This window comes from Cryptotermes secundus, unplaced genomic scaffold (assembly GCF_002891405.2).
Source record: "Cryptotermes secundus unplaced genomic scaffold, Csec_1.0 scaffold704, whole genome shotgun sequence".
NCBI classification, from domain to species: Eukaryota; Metazoa; Arthropoda; class Insecta; order Blattodea; family Kalotermitidae; genus Cryptotermes; species Cryptotermes secundus.
Genome location: NW_019731232.1, coordinates 249,865 through 260,350, shown reverse-complemented (window position 1 = coordinate 260,350; position 10,486 = coordinate 249,865). Strand labels below are relative to the sequence as shown.

The following is a 10,486-nucleotide window of genomic DNA, read 5'->3' as shown; positions in this document are numbered from 1 at the left end:
TAAGTGCAGGTGGACAAACCTTCCCTTTAAGCCGTTATCACCCCCCCCCCAAGTCCTTGGCCCATATAGCCAAAGGAGGAACTGCGTAAGACACTCGCTCGGTTTTATTATCGACAGATGCGGTGGAAAGGTGGTCATATTTATTGTGCTGCGGTATTTATCTAACGTCCGTGCTCTTTCCGAATGAAGTCTTTTCGTCGCCACTTTGTGAAACACTCTAATGCTCACCAAATGTCTTATCTAACAGGTATGGGGAACAGCTTAGGCTGTCTTGCATCTATGGCCATGATTCCAAATGGATGCTCTTTTCCTTCACGCCCCTCTGCGCCTGTTTATATTCATGGCTTATTTAACGACAGTAGCAATAGCTACATACCGCTAATAAGGCAAAGGAAAGCAAAGTTGGCTCTGTGCTTTATTAGTCTAGCACCAAGACATGAAGACCTGCTGAGAGTGGAGGTATAGCTCCACTATTCTTAACCTCAGCACTAGATCGGGGTGAGTGGTCAGCATCACGCACCTTCAGCTTTACCCCTGGGGAAAGAGATCCTAGTACACATTCGTAGGAGGCTGGATGGGCCCCAGAGTGGGTCTGTACGCTTTGGGGAAGAGAAAAATCTTGCCTCTGTCGGGAATGAAATCCCGGATGTCCAGCCAAGAGCCCGTCTCTATATCGACTATACAGACGTGAAAAGAAGTGGTCGTGGCCTGATCTGAGGTACTTTCCTGGTATCTGTTTGGAGGGACTGGGAGAAACTACGGAAAACCTTAGCGTGGATAGACGGTCTCCGGGCTGAGATATTAACTCAGGACTCTCCGAATACGAGGCCTAACGTTCGGTTCTATGTAGCATTTAACCCCTGCATCTACTTGTACCATTTTATCAGAGTGTGTTCAGCCTGTAATCCGTCTCTATAACTGAGCTATCCCGGCTCCACTGAATATCTGAGGAGATTATAATATACAAATGTGGAATGACCTTTTTTTTTTGGATATATTTTAATATTATCCTCCCGTCTAAGCCTGTCCACTGAAGCCGTGTCATACCTCAGGCGGTTAATATCCGGTTTTACACTGCAGCAGCCCGGGTTCGAGCCCGGCTAATGTAATGTGGGATTTGTGGTGGGCAAATTGGCATTGGGGTAGGTTTTCTCCGAGTACTTTGGTTTCCCCCGCCAATTCGAATTCCCTCGACTGCTCCACACTCATCATCTATCGTCTGGGGCTGGTACAATAGGCCAAATAGTGGCCGATGTACCAAGTGGACCCAGTCTCGCCCCACCCCAAGAAATGAAAGAAAAATTAAGTCTGTCCATCCTAAAAGATAGTCCACATCAGAGGGCCGCGCCATAGCTCAAGCGGTTAGTCGCTGGCTTCCCACCGCGGAGGCCCGGGTTCGATCTCGGGTCTGGTCAAGTGGGATTTGTGGTGGACAAAGTGGCGCTGGGGCGGGTTTTCTCCGAGTACTTCGGTTTCCCCTGCCAATCTTCATTCCACCAGTTGCTCCACAATCACCCTCGCCTATCATCTGGGGCTGGTACAATAGGCCAGAAGTGGCCTCAGTACAAGGGACTTAGTCCCACCCCACTAGCAATAAAAAAGTCCACATCAGGCTCTCTTACCAAAAGTTTTGGCCTTTTCTCAGTTTTTCACTCATGCTACTTGTACATGTCCAGAACATCCTGTCCTTCCTATTTCCAACGTAATAAAATAATATAATGAAGCTATTCATTACGTCACTTTTTAGCCTTTACATTGGGTCTTCTCTCTCTCTCCCATGTAAATATTCTACGCTTGCCCTTCAAGTGATAGACCGCGTTTCACACTCATACAACATATAAAATTAGAAATGATGTGGAAATACGTGTACAATATTCTTAATCGACCAGAGGCGCTTCCCAAATTTAATCTGCTCTACGTATTCTGCGCTGTAACACCGTGTAGTTCGGTATAACTCCACCGATGTTTCGGAGGAAATTATTGCATCCATCTTCAGAGTCGATGAGCATGTCAAGCAAGAAGCCAGGAAATAACTAGGCGGCAAGGAGAGTGAACCTTACGCAGACAACCAGGCCTAATACTTGACGAGTGCTTATTGCTGGTTTCTTGCTTACTATTCGACCTTGAAGACGGTAGCGATACGTTTCCCCGAAACGGTGACACCTACCGAAATACACGGCTCCTCATTGTCAACGCTGGGAGAACCTGAAATCCAACATATTACGAGACAGCAACTGAAAGACGAAAATAGTACGGCCAGAAGAGAGGGCCGTTGCTAGGGAACGGCCGAAAACACATTTCCGCTTCAATGAAGACGTGACGCCATAATGCAAAACTATCAGAAATGGTGTTTTCCACTGGGTCCGCCCCGAGGATACATAGCGAGCACGGGTTCGAATATTTACACCTTATCCCTGCGAGTCATAGGAGGCGACGAAAGTGGAACCCGGTGCCTGGGGGTATAACCGGGCCACCCTGTTCCTGGGGGATACGTGAACCTGGGCCTACAGGTTGGGGGAGCCGCGATTCTGAGACAATAAAGTATGGCCGTGAATACCGCGGGACCAGTACCTGAGAATGGCTGCGCTGGCGAGGGCCAGCAGCAACTGTAAAAGACAGACCCATCCTCTCGTCAGAGAGGATGTTAAATAAGAACTACGAAAACAGGTGTTCAGTTGAAAAAATGCTGATCGTGAGTCTTAAAGGGCTCGTCGCCAAGATGAACTGTTTGGCTGTAAACAGCTTGTCGAGAAGTAACTATGGCTCTGACTTTGACTTTGGTGCCCACCTCTTGAAATGCAGAGCCTACGAAACAAGGTGCTCCGCGATTTGCACACAGCTTTCAACCTTCCGTATGTACACGATTATAAGTGCATCACACATTCTGCAGGCAGCAAGCAGAAGTCATACAAAATCATGAGAATGAACATGTTCGCAGTACTGAGCAAGGCGAAGCCAGATATAGAAAATATAAGAGGCTTAAACTTGGAGGTCGTGAAGCTTACGACCTATCAAGTGACTTAAGCTGCCGTTGTAGCATAAGATACGTAAGATTGGCATGGTCTGCTCTACAAAGCCTGTATGGACAGAGGACTTACATGTACGTGGTACAAAAGGAAGAATTTTCAGAACATGTTATATGTGCGAAACATACACTTGACAAAGCACAAGCATATTCATAAGAGACCAACGCATTTTCTCGTCAGAGAGAACGTTACATAAGAACTATTACCACACTAGATCATTTAAAAAAAAACTCTGGTCGTGAGTCTCAGGGGGCTTGACGCCAAGACGAACTGATTGACGGTAAACCACCAGTCGTAAAGTAACTGGGACTGGAACTTGGATTTCAGTGAGTGGGTGGGAGCCAGAAGTCACTTCTCTTTAGAGAGGGAGTGTCGGAATCATCCTCTCGTCGAAGAGGAGGCCCCATTTAAAAACACGTAAAAGTCTTGAAAAGAACAAAAATATGGTCTTGGGTCCCCAGGGGATCCGAAACCAAGAATGACTGTGCTGGCGAGGGTCAGCATAAACTTACTGGACTGGGAATCCAGGAGTAAATGTACTGGAGAAGGTTAGCAGCGATTTAATCGATGGATTGAGAATGGAAACACGGGTTAGGTGTAAGACAGTCGCCAGCTGGTAACGACGTGAGTAGAAGAAGATATTGTTGGGAACGGCCACCAAGCAACGGCTAGTAAACAACGAGAAGGCTTAGTGTGTGCTACAGTGAGAAGTATAGTGTGTGAACTATCGAGAACTCTATAATTACAAGTTATAAAGAATTCATGAAATCCAGTTACTAATATATACCCATAGTCAATAAATACTTAACAATGCTGATAAATTTCTATAACTGAAACTGCATTTTCCACTACAGTTGTAAGAAAATGGCTGTAATATTATGCGGCCCTGAATCCATGTAGACCAATGTAGCTGGTATATATCATGACCGCTTCACGTGGTTATATTGTGTAAGACCTTGATATATCAACACTTTACATGTAGTGCAACTGGAGGTCAAACCGATGCTTTCGAAACAATTCTTTATGGAATCTCCACTTTACAAGAGAAGTTAAGCGCCTGTGGCTGATTCACTCCACAGTACAAAGATACTGAATGACGTTCAACAAATTTGCCAGCCTAGGTCTATGCTCATTTACAGACATGCCCTTTATTAATGATGCTGTCAGTACTCAGACAGCTGCGATAATAAGACTGATTGATGATGAACTGCAGAAGATCAGGACGTACTATCCAAACATTCGTCTGGATTAAAAAGGGTAAGGTAAAGCTGTACCTGTACCAGGCCGTGAAGGCCAATAGGGTTGTGAGAGGTCGAGGCTGCAACATCTTCTAGACAATTGGCTCACAGATAGCGGTGAGGTTGTCAGTCTTACACGCAGGCCGCCCTTCATACCCCAGAAAGATTCCTGGTACTAATTTCTGTTAGAGGTTCAGTCGACTACAGGCCCATAGTGCGGCTGGAAGGTTTACAAAAACTGAAAAATCCAGTGACTTCATCAGAAATGGAACCAGCGACTTTACGTCTTGTAGCGTAGTGCCTCAACCAACTGCGTTACCGCGTGTCACTCTACACTCAAGGCAGCCGGTGTTAAGGGTCCGATGCCAACACGGCATGAGCATCCAGGAGTCTCATCGCAGACTCTTGGGTTCGATGCTTGGTAATTTCATGTGATATTCTAGGCGGATAAAGTGGCACTGGAGAAGGAAATTCTTCATATTTCTTCGGTTTTCCCATTCTAATTATCAACCCACAATTGCTTCATACCCGTCTATTACAGCCCCACGAGGTGTGCGACAGTCCAGAGCAGGCAGCGCATTATCACATCCTCGGTCTATATGGGGAGTCGGGATAGCTTAGTCGGTACAGTAACGGGCTATGAGCTGGACGGCCGGGGTTCCATTCCCGGCAGAAGCAAGTTTTTTCTCTTCTCCGTAACGTCCAGACGTTCTCTTGGAGCCCACCGAGCCTCCTATCCAATGGGTAAAGTGGCCAGGACGTGAAGCTGACCAATCACCTTCTACTAATGCCGAGGTCAAGAATCACTCACTCATGGAGCTGGCCCCTTCTTGAGAGGCCGCCAGTTGTGCAGCTACTCAAGAACTTCCCAGCATTTTACGGAAGTCGAAGGTTCATTACCGTATTCACAAGAACCATCCACTGGTCCCTATCCTGAGCCAGATCAATCCAATCCATACCAACCCATCCTATCTCTCTAAGATCCATTTTAATATTGTCCACCCACCTACGTCTTGGTCTTTCCATTGGTATCTTTCCTTCTGGCTTTCCCACCAATATCCTATATGCATTCCTCTTCTCCCCCATTCGTGCTAATTGCCCTGCTCATCTAATCCTCCTTGACTGGATCATTCTAATTCTACTTGGAGAAGAGTACAGGTTATGAACCTCCTCATTATGCAGTTTTCCCCAACCTCCTTTCACTTCATCTCTCTTCGGTCCAAATATTCTCCTCAACACCCTGTTCTCAAACACCCTCAGTCTATGTGCCTCCCTTAATGTCAGAGACCAAGTTTCACACCCATACAGGACCACATGCAAAATTATAGTTTTGTATAATTCAATTTTTAAGTTTTAGACAGCAAGAGAAGTAAAGCTATCCCTGTAACAGGCCGTAGAGGCCCATAGGGTTGTGAGACGGTGAGATTCCCACATTTTCTAGAAGAGACCACTGGGAAGACCAAGGAGTAGATGGGTGGACAATATTAAAATTGATCTTAGAGAGATAGGATGGGATGGATTGGATTGATCTGGCTCAGGATAGGGACCAGTGGGGGGCTCTTGTGAACACGGTAATGAACCTTCGGGTTCCATAAAATGCTGGGAAGTTCTTGAGTAGCTGCAGATTTGGCGGCTCGTCCAGAAGAGCTCGGATCCATGAGTAAGTAAGTAAGTAAGACAGCAAGAGAAGACAAAAGTTTCTGGACTGAATGGCAACAAGCATTACCCGAGTTCAATCTCCTCTTAATTTAAGATTTGTTATCGTCGTTTCCAAATGGTGTAATGTTTAATTAATTAATTAAGGAAAGGGACTTCACCTTCCCACATTTCAGTCTTTATGTTGGGGGAGGAACTTCAACTCTGACCCAAAATTTGCTTAGTTACAGAGTAAGGAAGCTAAGTTTTGAAGAGTTCGTTAGTTTCACATTGAATAAATGAACATCAAAGCTAACGAGATATGCAGAATGTTGAACAACGCACATGAAGGGCGTGCATAATCGGGAATAAAAAGAGAAAACTTGAGTACTACCATGATATGACTGCTTCGCCATAACCGGGCCCTTGCTACGAAGTGACCACCATGCAGCCACTAAGACATAATCAAGAGCACATGCCAGAGGTACTTAATTAAGGGTTTCTATAAGCCAATTAAAGGGAATGGCTTAATTGCTGATGCTAAACATAAAGCACTGCTGAGGCAGAGGTTTGTGATCAGCCTAACGATAACCCCTTCAGATGTGAGGTTTGCTACCGCTGTTTGCCCCACCCACAGACCATGGCGTTATCCCCCAGCCGCTTCTGTCTACACAGATGTGAAGAGACAGGGAGCTGTTTTGTTTTATTTGCAGAGCAACGCACTTGGTGAAGGAAACACTGTGCGTGTGTGTACTGTAAAACCCTGCTTATAACGGAACCTGAACTATCCCTTTAACACAGGTACTCAAATCTAAGCGTAGTTGGTATAGCGACTGGCTACGGGCTGGATGACCGAGAGGTCGGAGTTCGAGTCACGGTTAAGGTCAAGAATTTCCACTCCTCCAGGTTGTCCAGACCGGCTCTGGGGTCCACCTAACCTCCTATACAATGGGTACCGAAGACTCTTTCTTAGGGATAAAGCAGCAGGGGCGTGAAACTAACCACTCATCTCCAGCTATTGCCGAGGTCAAGAAAATATGGATCTATACATCCTCTCCCCTATACGCCTTCATGGCGTAGTGCTCACTTAGTTAAGCACAGGAACAACTTTACCTTTTACCTTTTACTTACATCTAACTAGGGCCGCGCCATAGCTCAAGCGGTTAATCGCTGGCTTCCCACCGCGGCGGCCCGGGTTCGATCCCGGGGGTCTGGTGAAGTGGGATTTGTGGTGGACAAAGTGGCGCTGGGGCAGGATTTCTCCGAGTACTTCGGTTTCCCTGCCAATCTTCATTCCACCAATTGCTCCATAATCACCCTCACCTATCATCTGGGGCTGGTACAATAGGCCAGAAGTGGCCGCAGTACAAGGGACTTAGTCTCAACCCACTAGCAATAAAAAAAATCGGTGCAATAAGAATCGGCAGGGGAAAGCGAAGTAGCGGCGGGAAAAACCCTGCCACAATGCCACTTTATCCACCACTTATGAATGAATTTGAAAGAATGTATGAGGGGTGGGCCTTCTCGGCCCTTTCACAGCGACCTACAGTGGTCTATTGTGCTTATCCACCATTTATCAAACATTGCCTGACCTGAGAACGAACCCAGGAAGCCGGCGACTAACCGTCTGAGCTATGATACGGCCCTTGTCGCGTTATGTTCACCCTTCATCAGATGTGAAGTTCTCACGGCGGTGACTACGTGTGATGCCGTGTAGTCTTGTAGAAGATTAGAGATGTTTCGAAGTAACTAGCTTCTTCCACCTTCAGATTCGAGGAAATCAACTCAGCAACTTATCTACGTTACTGTTACAGTTACAGGAACGTCAGTAAACGTCTACAGACTGTACAGCGGCACATTCCAGACAATATACATCATTATCTGGGGGACAAATCAAGAAGGCTGATGTGTGCTTCCCTTCAAGGTGGTTCGGGTTCAATCCCCTGTCGGGTGTTCTGGGATTTGCAGTGTGCAAAGTAGCAGTGGGGTCGGTTATCTCAGATTACTCCAGTTTCCACTGCTATATAGTTTGGATACTGGCAGCGTCGTTAAATAAGCAACTTTTAAAAAAGGATATAGGACGAAATGTTACATGCACGGAAGAGATGAGTAATGCATACAAAATTTTGGCATCAAAACCTGAAGAGAAGAGACCAGTTGAAAACCTAGACGAAAACTGGAGGATAATATTAAAGCGAGTCGTAAAGAAATATGATGTAAGTGTGTGGAATGGGATCGTTTGGCTCATGATTGGGGCCAGTGACAGGTACCGAACCCCTGAAAATTTCTTGTCTAGTTATGCAACTATCAGCTTGCAAACAATTCTGCTCCGTAAAAGTACTTAGTACTCGTATACACCCCGTGTATTTGTGGTCCAAATCAGAGGTCACAGTTTGGTTCACTGTCGCCGAGTATTTAGTACTTTGTAATCTGATTCGTCTTCCCTCTCATTTTGTTCGTCCTTTACCAAACTGAAAAATCTTTTCACGTAGAAGATAAATACAAGGTACAGAACATAAAAGAAATGCCTCTTCTAAGTCCTGTTACCCTTTATTTAACTGTTATCGTATAGTGTTGTTTAGTCAGACATCAAAATACTGCGCGGTCGTAATTCATGTGAATATGAAATAGCGCGACATAAAAAAAATTAATAACGTCCAACTTAAAGCGCAAATTTTGAAATAATGCGAATTCCAACAAACCACTTTACATTTATTCCTACGAGAAAATTTGTTATCTTGAATTATGCGAAGTCTTCAGGAACGCATCCTCGACCAGCCTCTAATTCAATTTCGTCACTGAAAGACCTGTACCGTTAATTAGCTTTATTAAGAAAGTAATTTAAAACAAATGCTACACCACATATGCAGTGTTGTGTTGGTCAGTAACAGGTTAAGTACCTGCTATAAAGGGACATTACAGTAACAACTAATACCGAACGCTAAACATATTTTTAAAATATATTTGGCATATCTGCTCAAAGCAGAATTGTGAAGCCAGCAAAGACAGTCGCTACAAGGAAAAGGCTCTGCCAACACGCCCGTTTCTAAGCAATGGCCCAGTGACCATCACGTGATAGCCGCAACAACAGAAGAGCTGTTGGCTGAGATGGTTCCCAAATTCCAAGTTGCTACTGCATGCTTCTCATGCAGCCCTCCCGATTTAAATTCATCAAAATTACGGTCCCTTGCTGTCAAAATTACCAAAATTGTACCCGTAAACTCTAATTTTTTTAAATTAAAAGCTCCGCGGCCCCTTTCTCTCAACTCTCTCAAGTCTTTGCTTCTAATCATCTTAACGCATACACTTTCACTTTACTCTTACCAGACGGACGAGCGGGCAAAGCCTGGGAACCTTCTTATAATCGATGCTCTTTCTTTCTTTCTTTCTTGCTCTTTCTTTCTCTTTCTTCCTTCTTTCTCTCTCTCTCTCTCTCGAGAAATTCTACAGGCAGTCAGTTGAGAGTTGCAGTGTGGAGAAGTGAAAAGCTGGTAGCTGAGGCCGGGGACAGTTCGGAAACCCAGAGGAAAGGGAACGTCTGCCGTTAGAAGCCGCTTCCAAGCAACGGCTAATGATGACCGCGACTGAGAACACTAGTCTGTGTGTGACAGTGATTTGTAAAATGTAGTCACGATTGGTTTAATAGTCCAAGAAATCCTATAAACAACCCGAACCTCGTATATAGTCACTTATTACGTGATAATTTGTACTGCGCAAACGTACGTATTGCCTAATTCATGTTCAGTTATATCAAACTAAATGAAGGCATGTTTCTGAAACGGTACATTACCGTACAGACGGTTTCTTCGATACCAGAATATCCATGCATGAAGGTCTCTATACTCACCTGCAACAAAGAGAAAATAAAATTACTGATGAGCACAAATACTGTAGGTTAACTTTTGGCAAACTTTAAGTTATGTTATGCCATCAACGCTACATACGCTATGCTGTGTTTTTATTTATTACTATTTATTTTAACAGCAAATGGGTTTTTAACCGGTGACACATTTTTTCTGAGAAGTAGTGGGTCTGGAACGGGGTCCACTCAGCCCCGTGATGATAATTGAGGAGCTATTTCAAGGAAATAGCGGCTCCGGTCTAGAAAACCGAAATTAACGGCCGTGGGGATTCGTTGCGCTGACCACGCGACACCCTCTATCCGCAAATTTAGCACTAAACTTCGCCGACAAGCGCTCGGTTGATATAGTTCGCTTGCGGACTAAAATCACGGAGTTTGTTTTTTGTTTTGACAGTGGCACTACAATAAGACACAACATACAAATAAATACACACATCACACAAAATAACACACCACGCTCAAATAAAACTACACAAATAAAGGACACATTACACGCAACGAATACAATGCAAATACAATTACAATTATATAAATTAATATTAATAAAAAATAAGCATCTTTCATCATCATCGTCAGATACTAAGAAGAAGAAAATTATAATCACAAAGAAGTATGTAATTAATAATACATACGCTTACACTACAGCAGTGGTTCTCAAACTTTTTACCTCTGAGCCCCCCTGACAAGAGAAAATACTCTCAGGCCCCCAGCCTGTTTTTTTATCA

General features: G+C 44.6%; 1 protein-coding gene across 11 annotated transcripts in view; it reads right to left on the bottom strand.

Moving 5' to 3' along the window:
- LOC111866596 (sodium bicarbonate cotransporter 3) overlaps positions 1-10,486 on the bottom strand; it is a 239,096-nt gene that overhangs the window by 131,542 nt on the left and 97,068 nt on the right. The window lies entirely within an intron of this gene.